The sequence below is a fragment of the Anabrus simplex genome, chromosome 10, assembly GCF_040414725.1.
Source record: "Anabrus simplex isolate iqAnaSimp1 chromosome 10, ASM4041472v1, whole genome shotgun sequence".
Lineage (NCBI taxonomy): Eukaryota > Metazoa > Arthropoda > Insecta > Orthoptera > Tettigoniidae > Anabrus > Anabrus simplex.
In genome coordinates this window covers 6,219,472-6,240,802 of record NC_090274.1, presented here as the reverse complement: position 1 = coordinate 6,240,802, position 21,331 = coordinate 6,219,472, and the positions used below count along the sequence as shown (strand labels likewise).

General features: G+C 39.2%; 1 protein-coding gene and 1 non-coding gene across 2 annotated transcripts in view; both read right to left on the bottom strand.

Moving 5' to 3' along the window:
- LOC136882238 (protein bunched, class 2/F/G isoform) overlaps positions 1 to 21,331 on the bottom strand; it is a 460,797-nt gene that overhangs the window by 112,695 nt on the left and 326,771 nt on the right. The gene's annotated exons all lie outside the window — the stretch shown is intronic.
- On the bottom strand, positions 11,448 to 11,520 carry TRNAK-UUU (transfer RNA lysine (anticodon UUU)). Its single transcript has one exon. It is a non-coding gene; the product is annotated as a tRNA-Lys (tRNA).

Here is a 21,331-nt window from a genome sequence, read left to right as displayed (position 1 = left end):
AAAGGTTCTTCATAGAGGACCTGCGAGAGTGGATGCTATTACATTCTATACCTGCCTACAGCGATGTTCTACAAGAACTTCATTCGAAGAAGGAAATATGGAGCACGTTTTATACCACGGATGCCATGACGACTCAAGATTGGAAACAAACTATGAGTTATGGCATGTCATGATACGATTTGCGGTACATTGCTTCCATCACAGAATATGTGACCATACGAAACATCATGATCCGCATGAGGATTGTATGTGTCGCCTGTGCAAGAATCGTTGTGATCGCCATCACCTCCAGGAATGTGGAAAAAAACTGGTGTGCTTGGCCAAATTTTGAAGTGACTAACACAGAGAACTAAGTGAACATTTATGTCATGTATTTATGTATACAACTATCCCATGACCAATGGCCGCATTAAATTAAATTATTAAAACATCGCCATTTAACTCGTCACAATGACGACTGAACGATATTTCCATGTCAGCGATTTTCGGCTGTGGATTTCTCTCGTTATCGTAGTCCAGCGGTAAAAATAAATGAAACGCTGTATTTTCTATAACATTTAAACAGGTTCATAAAGAAAGGACATGTCATTTTTTTTTTCTAAATTGAGTTAGCATTGAATTTCTCATCTTGAATGGTCATAACATCGTTTTATAAAGAAAAGATATCAGTCAGCCTCTCCTTCACTGTGATATTGTGATTGGAAAAATGGCGTTTTGTAAAGGAAGGGCATCGGTCCGGACTGAAGCCCTACTTTTACGCTACTCAGTTGTAAACCTCTTTATTTCAAGAAAGGTGATCAGTCCACAAGATCCAAAAAATCTGTATAATTCAACTACTGATGATAAATTCACGAAATGTGTTCAGAGGAATCCTAATACGCATTCATTATTTAATAGAAACAATTTTTACATTTGTGTTATGATAGTAAAATGTCCAGAAAGTGTTTCTTGATTTCCCAACAATCAACTAAAATGGACTGAAGCCCTTTCTTTATGAACCAATTCATTTAGTATGTAGGTACAGGTTTTAGATGGAACAAATATTTCCGAACATATTTGGAAGCCAGTGTAAAATGCAATCATGGCGGATATCTGCGTCGTTATTCGTGAGCCGAAAGTGCATAAATCAATAACTTTCATGTTGTGCAGTTTTTTCGATACAGTCAATATTAACGAAAGAAACGTGACTTTCTTTTCCTCCGTAATAGCGCTACGCCGCTGAATACAAATCAAATAATATAGACAAATGCACTTGAATATCCAGTTTCAAGAAATTATATCAAGCAGTTTCCCCGTTATGTTCACACAAACATCCACACAGACGAACAGAAATTGATATTAACCCAATTTCGGCTTATGTTCACCTTATGTTACAAAACACCATCATAAGGCAAAAATTGTAAGTACGAACATGAATGTTGTAATTTCATTTAAGTAAATTGAAAAATAAATGCATTGTTTTGCAGAAGTTCCACAATACAGCAGTGTTCTCCCGCCCTGTCGTTTTTACAGACCGCCCGGCTAACATATGTGCTAGTTACATAATATTAATGCATATTTGAGTCACTGGGTGCTCCAAATTAAAATGTAAATACTATAAAGCTGTTTATTTAAATGATAAATCATGACTGTCAGCATAATTACATCAATTACACCAGAGTTTAAAGATTTAGCTTGACTAAATGACGTAGAGTAGCGTGCGAGCTCTCGATTCCGCATAACACTCAACGGCAACCGAGTGGTGAAACCCCGGGTTACACGATTATGATCGAGCAATAGAACGCTACAAGTTCAGAATACTCTGTTGTGTCTTGTTCGTGGTAATAATACTGAAATAGTTCAATTTTGCAGTTACTGTATACCTGTCTGATAATGTTGATGCTCTGAGGGGAATAAATTTAAATGTTATCATATTCACTTTGTAAGTAGTTTAACCCCCCGGCTTCTCATTCCTGCTAACGAGTTTATGAGGAGAACAATGTACAGTATATCGAACGTATTTTCAGCGACATTAGTTTCATAAAAATCAGAGTGTACGCTTTGGATGAGTAAAATCACCAGACTGAAGACTGCTCTTCTGAATGTCGAAACTTCTCAGTGAACTCGCGTGAACAAAGCATTTACATAAATATGAAGGAATATTCTACTTTTAAACTAGCTCCGATGAATAAGAGCGGTCTGGAAATGTCTTGAGTTTTTATTTGTCCAAGCCTCACTGCCGTAGCAAACGGCTGGTCTGGCTAAAGTATTACAAAGATGTAAGCGAGTGTGTTTTTGGACAAGGATGGTTCATGATGTTATTTTTAATTCCTGTTGTTCTGGTAAATTTTGCAGAGATATCAAATTCCCCATGGTAAGATAAATTGCATCCCAGATAATTGATTTCATTGTCTCTTTCCACAATTGTATTATCTAAACAGGTTTTACTGGGGATAGGGTCATTCCCCTTATCGGCCAATATTTTGCTCTTTTCTGGTGAAATGATAATGTCGAATATTGATAAGACTTTCTGAAGATTAAATACTGACCACTGAAGATCATCTTATGAAGATGCCACCAATCAAATGCAACATCACTGGCAAAGAGTATGGCATCCAGATATGAGATATCTGCCGATTAGGATTGATCCACGCCCTTCATGCCTCCATTCTTGCATTATGTTATTCGTGCAGATTATGAACAACAAAGGAGAAAGTCCACAACCTTGTCTCACACCTCTGCTGATCGGTTATCATTCAGTCTGATGATTACCTAACTTAAAATCACATTTCATAATACCTGAATAGTTTTCCTTTGACAATATTAGAGTAAATTTTGTAACCTAACTTGAGTATACTTATCCCTCTGTACTCTCCACAATCTTTCACACTGCCCTTCTTATGAAGAGGAATACTATAGCTTTTTTGCCAATTCTCTGATGGCCTGTCGCCATTCCAAATTAAATTGATAAATTTGAGAAATCTTGGCTTAAAGATGTCACTGGAGTACTTGAATAGCTCTGCATTTATAGAGTCTTCTCCAGATGTTTTCTTCATTTCTAAGTTTTCTGAGTACTAGCTCCAGTTCTTCGAGTGTAATGGTTTCCGAAGACTAGTTAAGAGATATTGGCAGAAGAAATGGCTCACTATTTGAACCCCTCCAAAGATTCCGAAAATAAATGAGCCACTCCGTTAGAGGTATTGCATTAATATGTATGTCTTCTTTTACATCACTATTCAGTTTCTTCAGTATTTGATAGGCCTGTGGCTGTGGTCTTATATCAATCTCCAGGTGTGAAACAAAGTTTTCCCAACTCTTTGTGTGCTTTTTTCGCACTTCCCCTTTTTGCTATTGCTCTCTTGTGGTGATACTCTATTTTATCTTCTAATTTACTAAGTTGACAAAAAAATGTATAAGCATTTCTTTTGTCTGAAATAACCTTTTCAATTTATTCATCCCAGATTCTTAAACCGCTTCTTCTCTGTCATTTTGTCTTAACTCTTAAACTCTCAAAAGTAGACTGCTTTGAGATTGAACAAAAAATTAGACCACGGCATCTCCACGTTGTCGCTAACTGGTGTCATCTGTGTAAGATTATTAAATCTGTTCTGGTACAGCCATTTTATTGTGGGGTCTCTTAATACGTTAACCTTGTAAGAAGGTTTAATTTCTTGTGTTGTTTGTTTCTTTCTTTTATACCATCTAGGCCTCAGGCAAATAGGTGCTACTAATAGATAGTGATCAGTTTCCAATTAGGGGCCTCGATAGACTCTTGTATCCAAAAGTAAATCTGCCAATTTACCATTACAAATTATATAATCTATAATTGATTTCTGATTTCGTGCGGACCACGTGTACTTGTGACTGTCCTTGGGTGGGAACATTGTGCTCATGATCTTTAACTGATTGAAGACAGTGAAATCAACTAATTATATTCCATTGTTATTACGGGTTGTTTCTCCATGAATTCCGAGGTTATTCTGAATTTTCTCATTACCAGCTCTAGCAATGAAGTCTCCCAGTAATAGTAGCATATCTTGTTTGTTAATTTTACTGACTATATTTTGCAGATCATTATAGAACCCATCGTTTTCTGTTGAATTGCCCTCCGCTGGAGCGTATACCCCTATAACTGTAATGCCCCTGGATAGTCTTAATTGGATAATCCTTTCATTCCAAAAAGTGTAGCTATCATTTGTTGAACTTATCTTTCCTGTACCATAAAGAGTACACCCCCCGCCTGTGCTCTAGTATGTCTGTCAACCCCACTGTAAAACTGTAAATAATTTACTCTCTCTCTTGATCCCTGAAGATTTATTTTTGTTACTGAAATTGCCGCAATTAAAATTTCTTATATTACGAGAATGTCGTCCAGCTGATCATCTTTGTGTGAGATACCAAGTACATTCCAGGTAGCACATGTAAAAATATTTTTCTTCTTCCAATCTTTGTCCATTTCACTGACCTTTACTTAGCCAAGTTCGTCGTCTTTATGATCCGTCCAGTTTTTCTTTCTCTTGCAAAATTTGAAAGCAACCAAATGTCCTTCCGACGGGTTGCTAGCCTGAAGGAAGTAAGACCACTTTTATTTACGAAGTAAAAGGTTTTCATCATTAACAATTCAACATCCTTACCTGTTAAACTGTTTTTACTACCCAACTCATTCGTACAAGTATACCAGCTACTTATCTTTTGTTATTAATGTTAAGGGGAAATTTATTTATTTATTTATTTATTTATTTATTTATTTATTTATTTAATCGTGTCAGAAAAATGCATTATATCTTACAATAATATCAGGACAATAACAAATCTGGTACTATAACCATTAATTATTTCTGATGATGGCAGGTAACGATGTGATTAAGGGGAAATGAAGTCCGGCTCCATGGCTAAATGGTTAGCGCGCTGGTCTTTGGTCACAGGGGTCCCGGGTTCCATTCCCGGCAGGGTCGGGAATTTTAACCATAATTGGTTAATTTCGCTGGCACGGGGGCTGGGTGTACGTGTCGTCTTCATCATCATTTCATCCTCATCACGACGCACAGGTCGTCTACGGGCGTCAAATCAAAAGACCTGCACCTGGCGAGCCGAACATGCCCTCGGACACTCCCGGCATTAAAAGCCATACGCTATTTCATTTCAGGGGAAATGAAACCTACTATAGTGAAGTAATATTTTATAATTCCACTGCATTATTTCATATAACAATGCACAGGACACCACACACTAGTTACATATTGTCCGCTGCTGTCGCACTCCAAAACCACAACTGTCTCTGGATGCCCGCTCGCTAGTACAGAATGTGCTGACTTCGCCCTCTGCCCACTTTTCCTTGGGCCGAGGCTTCATAATCTGAATAATTTGAACACACCAATCATTTAAATATTCAATGAACTGTAGTGTTTATGCTGCAAACGCCATTTAGCTGGGGAAAAACATGCAAATCTGATACAATTTATGTCGGCAGTTAAAGGCTTTGGAAAAAATGAACATTTCCTAAATGGTAATGAACATCTCTAGGATATTGGTGACCTATAAATTATCAAAAATGTCCTATACATAATGTATTGTGGCTTAAAGGTCCTTCAAAAATGCACTAAAATTACAGTTTGACTAGTAATAAATAACAATCCTACTCAATTAAATTCTAGTACCACATAGAACAATGAATACTACATTATTTATTTAATTTTGTACCAATTTTATCTAAATGATTTCATAAAAATTAGTTTAACTTGTGTAGTTTCCAGCAATCAGCCCTAGTTAGTTGTTACTTTTAACTCTAATTTACTGAACTGCAGTATATTATGCACACTTCAGGTAAGTTTTTAAAGATGAAACTCTGACAGAACCTTACGCATAGAAAATATATTCTCTACCTCTACTGAAACAAGAGGGGCATGCCTAAGGTACAAAATGTCGCTAGACACTTAAATTTCTGTCATTCGCTGGACACTAAATCGCTGTCATCTCTCACCTAAAGTGAGAACAGTTTTCCAGATACGGAAAACACATTGCGAAACTATATTGAAGGGGTTAATTGGACTGGTATGTTTATAGAGCTGGAAAGAAGGAAATGCTGAATGTGTAGAAAAAACCTATTAAAATATGTACGTAACATTTGCAAACATATGTTGCCCAAATGTGAAATATCAATGAATATGAAAAAAGTCATGGCAATAATCGGGATTACAATAGAGTAAAATAATATATTATTATTGGTCCACCTTTTCAATACAAAATGAAAATTACATAGGGACTAGTTTCGACCTAGTAATAACTCTTCCAATTATTTTTAATATATCTCTACTCAAATTCCCACATGGTATGTACCTTTAAAAAGACTGTACTTGTGTTTACATTGTTTATGTTTTTCTTCGATATTTACGCTTTAATTTACTTCAGGCTGATGATGACCTATTACTAGGTCGAAACTAGTCCCTATGTAATTTTCATTTTGTATTGAAAAGGTGGACCAATAATAATATATTATTTTACTCTATTGTAATCACAGTTCAATACGGATCTATCATTATGAAACTTATTTCTTTTAATAATCGGGATCTCTCGACAAAATTCACCTTAAATTCCCCAAAACTGTAATAAATATGTCTTAAAATACTTCACTTACCATAAAACACGCAAATACTAAATCAACCCTGTTTGCATGTGTAAGACCGAGATTAATTCTAGCCGCAGTCATGAACGTAATACGTCGGTCTGGTTCAAAAGTCAGCTAGTTCTGAGTTAGATGAGACAAAGTTTACGTGGCTCTATAAAACCAGACATTCTTGGTAGCTCATTATTCTTTTATACTTCCGAGCCACTGTAGAAAAATGACACGTAACATATTGTTCCTGTTCAAAAGTACTGTCTTTCGAAAAGGTGGAGCTGTGAAAACTTCAACACTACAATTGTAGACATTTCTATAGTATTTTGTCGGTTTACTTCGCTTATAATTAGCGATACGACTTACTGCAGTACTCAACCAGAGAGAGCTAGAAACATGGAAGAAAATGATATTTATAACTAAAAATAGACCATTTTTTAGTTGTCTCACTTTTGAACCAGACGATCGTTATGTCGAGCATACGACATTTTGTTTAAGCTCTATTTCTAATAGGTGAGCTATAAACATTTGAATTTTATTACATTTAAGCTAGCGAAAGGTGTACCTTCCTTAAGCTTTGGCTAGAAATACACGACAGAGCAAAGTACTGTATGATCTGTCTTCATGATATTATGATTATGTAACGGAAGACACCACTCACCACACGTTATGGCTTCAAATAAATGAAATGCAAGTTATTTCAGTTGAATGAAGATCAAGTTCCACTCACCTGTGAACAAGAGAGAGAAATATTAATTAGTTCTCCATTCTCTCTGAAAGCTAGAGCAAGTCTCCCACCAAGCACACACATACTAAAAGAATTCAAATTCCAAGTAGTTCCGGAAGGAGATGAAATTTATCAAGGGTATATAATTTGAACATATCCTTGGATGTGTATTCTGGTGCTAGGAAGAGAGGTTTAAGAGAATTCTACAATTGCTCGGAAAAAGAATGAACGAAGGCCACGGCCGCTTCCTTCCACTTCCTAGGCCTGTCCTATCCCATCGTCGCCATAAGACATATCTGTGTCGGTGCGACGTAAAAAAAAAAAAAAAAAAAAACCGCATGGTATCGGACATGTTATGACTCAGACCTACAGAATGGATTGCAGCTTTTGAGCCAGATAAGTTAGTACTTTCTCAAATCTTTCTGAGTATAGTAAATTGTTTCAATGCTACGTAAAATACATGCCAAGTAGAATAACAAAAGACAAAACCCCAATATCTTTTATTGATTTTATTCACAAAACTAACTCCCAATGGATGTATACCCACATAACAATATTAATTAGCATTACAACTATAATTACAATATTAAAATATAATAATATGATGTAAAATTTCAAATACCACCTTGAAGTGTGGATTAAGATGGTGATTCAGAATTTGACAACTCTTCTTCAGTACTATGGTGACCATCTCATATCGTACAGAAGTTAGAATGTGATAATTTTTCTTTTCGAAATTACTAAACAAAACGAGGTATAGCACCTCGTGTTCCTATCAGCAGACCTATTACATTAACGCATTCGAGGTTGTACCTATCTTTGAAATCATTAACGGTAGGTTCATAGATAGCTTTCTTTTCTTTATCCGCCTCCTCAGCTTGCTGAAGACCAACCCCGAATCGTACAGAAGGGTCAATTACTATGCCATGCCTAGAGGTGTTGGGATATGCAATAATATCAAATCTTCTAGTAGACCCATCTGAGGAAACGCACGGGATTTCTTCGAGCACTTGCCACCCTTTCTCTCGCAAAGCATCAGCGATTTTAGACCTCACCATGTGATGGCGTGAATTACGTAATAATGTTCCTCTACCACAGAATCCTAAGACATGTCCACGTGATTCGTACTCGGTGCAGTGTCTGTATCGGGTACCGTCCAAGGATCTGCCTGGAATGGTCCGGACATACAGTGTGATGAAAAGAAAAGGCTGGAGAGGTGTGGGAACGGGTCTGAGAACATTTTCTTTTATCATGGGGATGGATGGGGGAGAAGAGGTAAAGTGCCTGAGAACCGCCAGGTTAAATATATTAGGATGTAACATGACGAAATTGTGTGAACCATACGTCGCTATTCGATTGAACTATTCCATCCCGATGTATTCTGCGAGTCAAAAATCAGTGAGCTACTCGACGTATGCTCAGTACATACTGCATACTTTGGTTTTCCTGACGGATTGCGGGTATTAGGGGCAAAACAACGAGAACGCAGGCGCCTCCCCTATCAAAACTGGGTACGGTACTCCAGAACATAGTTAGAAGCATTTTCCCAATCCGCAATCCACTTAAGGGAAATTTAATGCCAATAAAACAAAGGAATGAGACTTGTAAACGCACGCTTCACCAATTCAGCAACATGCGATGTCGCGAGTTTACTTTGGCCTGCACGTGTTGGACTGGAAGCTAAACGGGCCACTTTTACGCAGATCGCTTTTAAACATGCACATTTAACACGTACTTCCCATACCGACACGAGCAAACTGGTGATAAGTCTTAACGTTCCCTAGCAGAGGAGCTCAGTCGGGGAAAAATGCCAGTGTTCCTGAAAGTATCATAAGTTTCGAAAGTCCCATCTAAGGTCGCACTAGTACAATAGGAGAGGCTAGTAGGAAGACAAGAGACGCGGCCTTTATTGTACAGCACAGGTATTTTCCCAATATGAACGTGAGAAACCTGAGTAAACCACGTTCACGGCTGACGGCGGTTGAACGTACGACTTTTAGGGGAAGTACAACCAGGCTGCCATTCTCTCGGCACTAATCAGAATGGATAAAGGAAGTGTTCTGACCCTTCGGAATACGAGTATATCGGGAAAAGAAAGGAAAGGGTCTCGAAGGTCGAGAAAAAATGAAAATCCTCTGATACCGCTAAGGTCGGAATAGAACAAGAGCTGCATAAAAAAGGTCAGATTGGGAGCCTGGCACAAGAAGGAATGCCACGCTCCCAATCTGAGAACCCCCGCAGGTAACCCCCATGTATTTACCGTGTACGCATCCTACCGCCCACGCACAACAGTTTTTCAAGAGGAAGCACTACTTAACACTAATCGAAGACAATACTTTGAAGAATGAAGGTATCAACTAAGAATGGAGAATCGCCATGAAGTGCTCCCTACGTCTCGCACAGCTAAAGAAGAAGACATTGGTTAAAAATAGGTGAAACCAAAGGGTTCTTAATTTCAGAATCACCGAGAAATCGCAGTAGAAAAAGAAAGAAACTTTGCAAAGTAAATGATAGTCCGTACTTTAAGACTTCAAGTTCAAAACCAGAAGGAGAAACTCGGAACACTCAGCTCATACACCCGATATTTTCAGACTGGATGGTGAATAGAACTGCCCTCTGAAACTTACAAGCCGTGAGATTCACAGAAAGTGGCAACGTGCAGATAAGTTGGGAAGAATGTAATCAAGAACAAAATAGATTTATCTGCATCTTTTCCAGTAAAATAAAGGGTGATGCTTCACGCAGCACGGAAAGAAAATGCACACGCGAGCATACTCTTACCAATTGTCTGTTACATATTAACTAACGGGTGTACTGCAGGTGTGGGGAGGGGGCTGAGAGGAGAGAAGAGGTAAAGTGTTCGGTTTAGATACCAGGGGTGTAATATTCAACTGTTCCATCCGGGGGATGTATCCTGCCATTCAATCAGCAGCTTTATTTTCATTTGTGGAAACAAACATACTGTGTAATTGAATTTGATAGATAGAACCTAAAATAAAGTTTTACGTATTATTGCAGCATCCGTAGAATCCTTCGTGTCTTAATATGACCTGCTTAAGAATAACATTTCCCGTGTAATGCGGTACGTATGCCTATGACTAAAAATGTATTTCTGTAAACTAATTTTTCAACTAACATTTATTTAAACAGTTTCAAATACATAGGAAATATTAAGTGCCGGGCTGCAAGTCGAATTATGATAGCAGTTTGAAACTGAATAGAACAGTGTCCACATTTTCGTTCCCTGAAGAAGAGGTAAGAAAACAAATGGATTCCTGCCATCCCATGACAGAAGTTGGGTATGTAATACAAACATTAGCAGATGACATTATAGCCGATGGAAACTGGGAGCAGCCACAAAGGTAGCGATTTATTTCGCCATACCAAACATGCCCTGCAAGTTCCCGCATACCCAAAGGAGGGTACTCGGAAAAAAAAAGAAAGAAACAGAAAAGGATCTGTAATTCCCAAGAACAAGATACCACAATTCTGATGACAATTTGTTTGTCAGCTTGCAGTATTCCCGTCGTGACACCTGCAATACGGCCACGGCGTTACACAGAACACTATCTGGCGAATGAAAGCAAAAGCTCCAAGAATAGCTCGCACACCTAGCGCCATCTGAGATCGACTGTTATACATTTCTACCCTATGGGTCAATCTTGGAACTACGTCCCACTATTACTCTTGTTAAAAGAGCGCGTCGTAGTCTGTTTGTGCTCTGGCGGAATCTTGCTGAAACACTATCGATCGCTTGCCCCCGCCATATCCAAGTTCGCAGTCACTCGCGTTACCTAACGGCGATATTAATAACTAAATCAAACTCTGACTGCTGTTACATTATTTTCGTAGACGAGCCTACATTTTTCATTTGAAACTATAACATTCTAGCCATTGAAAATAGCAACAATTCGCTGGTAGAAGCCCTAGCACAACACAAACCTGAGAAGTTCGAACCAAATGTAGTTTTGAAGTTATGTTATGTAATCTAGTTTCGACCAGCCATGTACGTATCACTATCACTTTATAACATGACATTTTGGTTAAAATGACATTTTATAACCAAAAGCATACTGGTAAGTAAGTGTAAGAAAATAATAAGTGATAAATAAAAGTTAAAAAATGTAGCGCCCGAACAGGGACTCGAACCCTGGACCCTTAGGTTAAAAGCCTAATGCTCTACCGACTGAGCTATCCGGGCCCATGAGCACATTTACTTTTGCAAATGGATATAATAGAAGACAACGAACTATGTACAACTCAAAAAAATGTTTATTCAATCATAAGTTATATTTCTTCGAATACAAAACAGTAACGGGGAAAAAAAAAAAAAAAAAACCGAGTGAACTTTGACGAAAAGACCTTTGCATATTATCTCATGTTTCTGTGTTTTAAAAATTAATTGGCATTCTCTTGCATAATCTATGTTCTTTTTCGGGTATGTTCTAGTGTTGTTATTCCTGCGTTGGTTTCGACATACTGAAACACTCCCATGTAATAGATGACATTTTTCAAGGTGGAAACACTAAAAGGAGCAGTTTCACCGGTTAAACTCGAAGGCCGGAAGTCGGCAAGTTATAGACTTCCTGGCTTAATACGAATGGATTCAATGATTCACCATTCCTTTTCCTTTAAATGACAATTGCATTGGCAATCATCAGATAGGGTAGAACACACAACATGTAACTGACATGCGTATCATGTAGTTGGTCTTAAAATTTCATCGAGTCATTATGAAGGAAAGTTCAAAAAATATTTATGTGGATTGTTCACAAAATACTAAGTTATTTGACAATTCGCATTACGTTTTACTGTATTAGTCTTCACACAGAACGACGTCACGACAACGTAATCAGTAATATAACTTGAATCAATGGAGAATATGTATCGTCATGTAACTCGGGAAAGTTTAGGATTGAATTATAATTCCAGATTCTTTTCAGATTTTAAAGTATCCCATAAATGGTCCAGGGAATAACCTGTGCTATTTTTACGACATAAAGTAATTTTTAAGTCTTCATTAATGTATCATTTCGTGTGTGTAGTGCCAGTGACGAAAGAACATCCCTGTGCGTGCAAACAAAGCAGTGCCCTGGACCATTCGTTTATAATATGTAATGAAGGGGGCAGCAAAGCAGTAACATAACTTATTATTTTCTGATTAATCCGCACAAAAATGTATCTTAACTTTTCTTCAGTGACTTTATAAACATGTTAGGATTAAACACATCGTACTCAGGTATGTTACATATTCTGCACTCTGCCCAGCAGATATAAAAATATCAACTCGTCAGCCCTAAAGTATCTTAAGCGAAACGTCATGAAATTAGAATCCACTGCCATTTCCATGAAATTTAATTACATTCATAAAATAACGTTAGTAAGTACGTACAAGAAATCAACATGCTTTAAAAATAAATCTAATGATATTTGACTTAGATTCATTAAGTCATCTTTAATCAATTTGTAATAAATAGGATCCGGATCTTATGTAATTACACATTCCAATACTTTTCCTGTAGACAACTGAAAATATCGGCGAATCGTGGTTCTCCCTGTTTTCCATTTTACATATTCTTAGTAATATTACATGTTTTTACATATTAGGCCTATGTGAAGAATGTAATATTTTTGTTCTCATACCTATTTAGATGGTTATTTAAAAAATGAAAAAGTGTAATCAGCTCGTTTAATTTTCAGACTATAGTAAACTGACTTTCTGCGATGTTGAACGTTCTTCTCGGCGTACAAGAGAATTTTATCGTATAAGCGTCAAAACATCAGAATGGAAAACATGGATAAGTACTTGGTGACACGATGGGCATCACGAAAAAGAAAGTTATCATAAACGATGACCGTCAGAAAATATGGAGGTATTTAAAACAAGTTATTGTCTCCTATAACGATGTCATAATACAAGGAATATACAACAATTTTAAAAAAAGTTACCTAGGATAATAACAGTTCAAGAAGTAGCGAGAGACAAAGCGAAAATGGTCTAAGTTTTTAATTATTTAATGACAAAAGTTGTGGAATTTAACGAAGCCACAGAGGTAGTTGCGTAATTCACAGGAGCTTACAGACTGAAGACTGAAAGGCATGAATCTGTTTTCATTGTGTATGTTTAGTCATCAGCCCGAAGGCTGGTTGAATCCTCAACAGTTCCGCCATGAGCTGTCATATAATGGTATAGGCATCACTGAAGAGGCGTACTAGGGAAATGAGTAAGGTAGTTTCCCGTTGCTTTCCTCGCCGAGCCAGAAGTTGCTATTACATATCAGTCTACCAAGCCCACTGAAATGCATGCACCAACCGACCCTATGAGCAACAGTTTCACACCATTCATAGCAGGGACTGGCTGCATAAGGAATGGCATTACTAGCATCGCTTATACCTCAGTCACTTTCATATTGTCAAAGCCAATGATAAGACAGAGACAGATCAATGAAAGTAACAAAATTGCTCTAGCCTATACCAGCAGACTTAGTGCACTGTAAACACTAGGTCCCGCCAGCAAAGGTCTTCTTTATCTGAAGGAAAAGAGGACTTTGTAGACATCAAGCCACCTGGCCAACAACTACTAACAAAGAAGACCCCTTGGAGGAAAAGTTGAAAGAACAACGGCATCTCCTCAAATATATCACGATCGAATGTCTAGGGAGCAACGAGTTGGGGTGCGAGACAGTGCTTTTCAGTACGACTCATCCAAATGCAGACGCTGGGAAGCTTCCCTAACTCTTTGTTCGGTAACAAGGATGGCGACTACCTGAACTCTGTATCCATTTCATTGATTTCTTCAAAGAATGGGCAGGAATTTGCTAAGTAATCGCACAACATTCCCGACAGTGATCACTGTCAGCGGTAACTTTGAGGGTTTGTCCCACTGGCCCTTATTAACAAGAAAATTGCCCTTTAAATGTAACAGCATGCATAACTGACGGTAATTTGCTGCGGTACCTATCACTAGTTGGTCAGCGCAGGCGTGCCGGGTTCGAAGCGCGCAAACGCCACATGTTCACCTTTTCTTTCCTTCTCCCTCTTTTATATTGTTATTTATCTGCTTTTGTCTGTGTCCATGCGCAGACTAAAATTTAGCTGTATCAAACTCAACCACCGTCTTATCAATTGTGGAGAGAGAGAGAGAGAGAGAGAGAGAGTAAAACATTAGTTTACAACAGAAAATCAGTCTAGGGCCATCAACAACTCTGAATCACACTGGAGCTTGACAGTGACGATGTGACCGTCATCAAGAAGCTGTACTGGAACCAAACAGCTCACATCAAAATTGGAAAGCACGTTATTGAAGGAAATCATGGTACAAAAGTGTTGAGACAATCCTTGGAAACGTACTAAAGCCAGTCTTCGAAATGTCATTAATGATAAAGGAATCAAGTTCACCGGGAAGCGAATGAACACCATCCGCTATGTAGACACTTACTGAACATTTAGAAGACTCCAGTTATTTTAACAACATCGACGACATACACAGGGAGTTCAGCCTTAAAATACGCATACAAAAAACCAAATTCATGGTAACCGGGAAACAAAAAATCATCAGCATTAACACTCTGGACGGAAACAGCATTGAAAGAGTGTCACACCCGAAGTACAAGAATGGGATCTACACGTACAAATCAAAACCAGAATCGGCACTGGAAGAAGTGAGTTTCTGAGTGTGTTACCGGCGACGAAGGCAAGCTTATGAAATGTAGATGCATCGTAGAATGTTCAAGATCAAGGTACTCCGCCGTGTCGGCAAGTCACGCTACGTCCTAACCCTCATAAAACGTAAGAGGCACCCTGTTTTAAAAAATGGCAAATACAGCCTGATACAACCGATTATAAAACGTGGACGTGAACGTGGGTGGAGACGATAATAATAATAATAATAATAATAATAATAATAATAATAATAATAATAAAGGTAGCAGGTAGGGACCCTCTTCGGAGGCAGCCCTGCCCAGGGAGTGGTGCCCCTGCCTATGTGAGTCCTAGAGCATACTGACCTGGTGTGTGATCATCTGGTAAGGGTCCCAGCTCAGGATTACGAGTGTCTGGCGGAGGAGGCACCCTTGCCTTTTGGGATAGTAATAAAAAGCCTGTTTAAAATCCAGGTGCGTCTGAGTGGTATCCACCGGCTTCCTGGTCCGCGTCTGACACCTTGCAGGTGCGGCGGCAATACCAAGCTCCAGGAACTAACAATCCCTGGTTCTAAGCACCCAGCACTGCAGGATCTCCTATTGCAAGCCAAACGTGATTCGTGAGCGTAGTAACAACATTACCCCAGGTGGTATCCAATCCACCCGTCGCATTGAGACGGCAACCAGGCTTTCGGATTCTGGGGAGCCTGGACAACAACGAAAACATGGGAGAGAGTCGGAGCTCTCTGGTAAACTATCCCACAAAACCTCCCACTTACATAGGTACATTCAATATCAACACTTTGATACGACCAGGAAAATTACTAAATTTAGTCACAGAACTTGATCGGCAAAAAATTCTCTTTTTTTTTTTTTTTTTTTTTTTTTGCTAGGGGCTTTACGTCGCACCGACACAGATAGGTCTTATGGCGACGATGGGATAGGAAAGACCTAGGAGTTGGAAGGAAGCGGCCGTGGCCTTAATTAAGGTACAGCCCCAGCATTTGCCTGGTGTGAAAACGGGAAACCACGGAAAACCATTTTCAGGGCTGCCGATAGTGGGATTCGAACCTACTATCTCCTGGATGCAAGCTCACAGCCGCGCGCCTCTACACGCACGGCCAACTCGCCCGGTCAAAAAATTCTTATCCTTGCCCTGCAGGAAACTCGATTTACTGATGAGGCCACCTTGGATTACGGAAATGACCGTATATTCAAAAGTAAAACAGACCAAAAGATTCTAAATAGGACCCCTTTATTTGGTATGAGCTTCGCAGTACATAAAAGTATATTGAACTCAATCCAGGAAGTTATTTCCATCAGCAATCGCCTAATGACCATGAGGATTCAGTGTAACAATAACAAATATACATTAATAAATGCACACGCCCCTACAAAAATAAACAAGAAGAATCCCCAAAACGTGGACAAATTTTGGAACAAACTTGAAAAAGTAATGTCAACAATTCCAAAGGATGGCGTTAAAATCCTCTTAGGCGATTTCAATGCACAAATCGGCCGAGAAAAGGAACACACGAAAACTGTCGGACTCTACCCGGCGCACAAATTTACCAACAAAAACGGTTCAAGACTCATTGAACTATGTCAACAGTGCAACAAAATCATGTCCACATCCCTCAGGAAGCATCCCAAGAAACAAAAACGTCGAGGTCCCCCACTGAATCCATTGGTGAATTTCAGATTGATCATGTAGCTATCTCGTATCAGCTACAGAAAGAGGTACATGATGTACAAGTGAGAAGAGGAGCAAACATCGACTCTGATCACTATCTCACAAGAGTTAAAGTAAAATTTACTCCAAGAAAATACCACCCCAAGAAAACCCAGCAACAGAAATTTGACATAAAACGGATTCCTGTTACGGATCTAAAAGAAGCATGGGAAAATCAGCCAGCGAAAACATGGGAAGAATTCCACACCAAAATCATACAGAAGGCACGAGAAATGGTACCCTTAAAAAGGAATACAAAACACCCCTGGTGGAACTCAACATGCAACCAAGCCCTAGAGATAAGAAAATCTGCGTTTCAGAAATACAACAGTAGAAAATCCCAGAAAACTCAACGAGAATTTTATGAGACCAGAAAACAAGTATCCAAAACCATCAGGCAAGAGAAAAGAAAGCACCTGAAAGAACAACTGGAGTCAGTTGAAGAAAACTTTAGAAACCACAACACAAGGGATTTCTACAAAACATTCACAGAAAAAATCCGAGGATTCATTCCACAGAACTTATGTTTCAGGAAACAAGACGGAAAATTGGCGCTTACTAATAAAGAAAACTGCCAAGAACTTGCACAGTACTTCTCAGAACTTCTTAACTGCCCCGAACCCACTGAATGATTTCTTGAAGAAGCATCCAGTTTCACTCACCCAGAATCACCTCCACCAAACCAGGAAGAAATTCAGAGCCACATTAAACGACTAAAGAACAACAGAACCACAGGAAGAGACGGGATTGTTGCAGAATTCCTTAATAATCTTGGTCCAAATTCACTCAAAGAACTTACAGAAATCATACAGAAAATCTGGAAAAACGAAAAACTTCCAGAAGACTGGAAATGTGCCTTGATTCACCCACTTCACGAAAAAGGATACAAAATTGATGTGAACAACTATAGGGAAATCTCCCTCCTTGAAGTCAGCTACAAAATTGTCTCTGGATGCCTGTTGAAAAGAATACAAGAACAACTAGAGCATAAGATTGGTGAATATCAAGCTGGGTTCCGCCCTCACAAATCATGCACTGAACAGATCTTCAACCTCAAAACCGCTCTAAAATTCAGGGCCCTCAGAAACCTTCCAATCATTATTATTCAATAGATTGTCAATCTCCGTTCAACATCCTGAAAGAACAGGGACTCGACTCCAAAACACTAAACTTGACCAAACAGACCCTCACTGACACGAAGTCAAGAGTGAAATTCATGGGAGAAATCTCAGAAGAATTCCTGATAAAAACTGGTGTCCGGCAAGGAGATGGACTGTCACCCCTCCTCTTCAACCTCGTCCTAGATAAGGTGATGAGGGAATGGGAAAAAGAACTGAAAGCACAAAATAGCTGGAACCCAGTACACATCGGGACACGAAAAAAAAAAAAGGCTTGAAATTCCATGCTTAGCCTTCGCGGATGACTTGGCCCTTTTGTCCGGCGATGAAGTCACAGCAATAAAGCAAGTTGAAATTCTCCAAGAATGTGCCAGAAAGGTCGGACTTCATATCTCCTTCCAGAAAACTGAATTTGTCTGTGCAAAACTAGACATCCATAGTCTCAATACAAAATACGGAAAAAACAACAGTCCCTCACTTCAAATACCTGGGCGAAATTCTCAAACCAACTGGACAAGAGAAAATAGCCCAAAACAACCGTGTCCAAAAACTCAGAAGAGCTTATGGGAGAACAAGAGAAATCTACAACAAAAAATGTATGTCTCTCCACGTTAAGATTAAACATTACAATACTGTAATCAAACCTGAGGCTTTATATGCAGGGGAAACTCTAACGCTTCATAGAAAGGGTGAACTGGAAAATATCCTAAAAGAAGAGCGAAAAATCATATTCCGAAAGGGACCATTCACGTATAATAATAATAATAATAATAATAATAATAATAATAATAATAATAATAATAATAATAATAATAATAATAATAATAATAATAATAATAATAATAATAATCTTAACCTATCCCATCGTCGCCATAAGACCTATCTGTGTCGGTGCGACGTAAAGCCCCTAGCAAAAAAAAATCTTGAAGGGCAGTGTACTGCTGGCCTGGAATTTGATCGAGAGACGAGCCGTGCAGCTGGCATCAGGTAGATCGAACAGTGAGACAGCTTGTTTTCATCACCAGAAGCTTTACTGATAACAGCTGGCCATCATCCAGGTTGGCTGCTGCAACTGGCGAAAGTCCCGGGTAACTGAAACAACTATAGGGTCTGATAACCGACACAACATCGTGCTTATTTTACTTTGTCGAAAATCTGTGGTAAAGAAGACACATTTCATGAGCAATGTGGCTCTCAAATTCGTGCGCGTCTGTACAAAAACATTTCTTGTGGTAAACAAAAGTAAGAAAGAAATGTCTTATTTCCACCTCTGCGGTTAGACAACCCCGTCGCTCCGCGATGTAAGGGTTGTTCACCCTGCCTTAAGAAACTATTTGAGTGATTTAAATACTTGTTTCCGCGTTCCTAAATCGAAGCTGTAATTCTCCTTTGCCAGATGGTACCAAGCTGTGGTCGCCGTTCCACTGCACGCTGAACAATCTCACCTGTAGCTACAGTGTCTGTATAATTCGGGAGTTTATTTCGGGCTCTTCCTATACCACATCACCAACTAAGTCCCAGCTCGAAGAAGGTGGCACTTGGGCAACGCGTACCCAGCGGCATTCAAACAGTTCGGCAAACTTTTGATCTCCCTGGCCACTCACTGACCTAGCAGGGGTTGATTTATGACGGCAGTGGGCTTTAAAACGGAAGTTCGCATTCCCCTTCGGAAATCCTTACAGCTCTGTTGCCAATGCGCCTCTTGTTAAATAGACGTCAGTCTCTTTTTTCAGCTCAGACAATTCACACTTGCTTTGTTCGCTGTTTGAAAGTTTTGGATTATTTCTTTGCTTCGTTAATTAATATTTGTGAAGTGCGTTGCTTTTCACTTCTCTTCATGCAGTAATGTGGAGGCCGTGGGAATCACACCTGGAAATTATCGCATCAGAAAATCCTGAATTAAATCTGCCAGTGCACGCAAACGATTCTCAACCCAGCACCACTAGCAGTGATACTCAGCCGGGTAGTAGTCGTTCCGCGGAGAAAAGAAAGGCGATTAAAACTTTAAGTAAGCTAAGTTAACGGCTGGTATGTAACTCATTATGAATACGTTATGAAGAACGTACGCAAGGGTTATATTTCGGAGAGATCTAAAATGTTGAAACTTAACAGGAAAACTATAAGTAAAATAGTAAAGAGGGGGGCCTACAACTCCGAAGAAGTGTGGTAATAATAGGGTTATCTTCAATAAAATTGATGATTTTTGCTGTGACTTGGTGAGAAGCGAGGTATATACATTATAAAGGTAAGTCACCAACCGTACAGGAACTGTTAAAACATTCGAAAAATGTCTGTGGCTACTCTACGACAGCTGTTGATAAAACTTGGGCATTGTTTCCGTATTCTAAGGGAAAATCCGATTGTTTTTTTTTTCTAGTTGCTTTACGTCGCACCGACACAGATAGGTCTTACGGCGACGATGGGACAGGAAGGAGCTAGGAGTGGGAAGGAAGCGGCCGTGGCCTTAATTAAGGTACAGCCCCAGCATTTGCCTGGTGTGAAAATGGGAAACCACGGAAAACCATTTTCAGGGCTGCCGACAGTGGGGTTCGAACCTACTATCTCCCGAATACTGGATACTGGCCGCACTTAAGCGACTGCAGCTATCGAGCTCGGTAAATCCGATTGTAATGAAATCTGCTAGAATAGTAGCTTGGCGATATAAATTCAAAGACCGTCTCCGGAAGTTGCGTTGTCTATCTAGATGAAACTTGGTACGATACGCATGGCATTGAGAAACTTGCCATTGCATATTGAAAGCACCAACATCGCGAGGCAAGCGTATTAAGGTATTCCATGCTGGAGGGAGTGAGGGGTGGGTTGAGAATTGCCTTTATTTGACGGCTAAAAACATTGGAGACTGCAAAGCTGATAGCCATGACGAAATGCCAGCTCAAGTTTTCGAAAACTAGTTTAGGTCTCATCTTCTACAGAACCTACCACGTGACCGAAAATGTGTAATCGGGATGGACAACGCAAGCTATCATTCGCGGCAGCTGATTAGGTTTCCTACTATGAACACTAATATTAAGGACATTATCAAATCAGCCAATATCAGTAAAAGGTACGCCGTAGAGGAGATCGCAGCCTCAAGTGAACACAAAGTTTTGCGACTCCCTCCATATCACTGTGTTTTAAACCCCATAGAAATTATCTGGTCTCAGCTGAAGGCGTATGTTAGGAAAAATAATGTTACCGGTACACCAACTTTGAGTGCTAGTGTGTGTCAACTTCTGCGTGAAGGAGCTGGAACGATCGGTCCTGAGAGGTGGTCTGCTTGTGTTCGAAGCACCATTAAGACAGAAGAGAAGAACATGAAACACGACACAGATAGCGATGATGATGATGATGATTGTTGTTTAAACGGGCCTAACATCGAGGTCATTGGCCCCTAATGGTACGAAATGAAATAACAAAAAGTTCAAATTCATCCACTGACCAAAATAAAATAAATGTCATGAAGAATGAATGGATGGACGTGAACCCTACAAAAACAAAACAAAAAACAAAAAAACAGTGGAC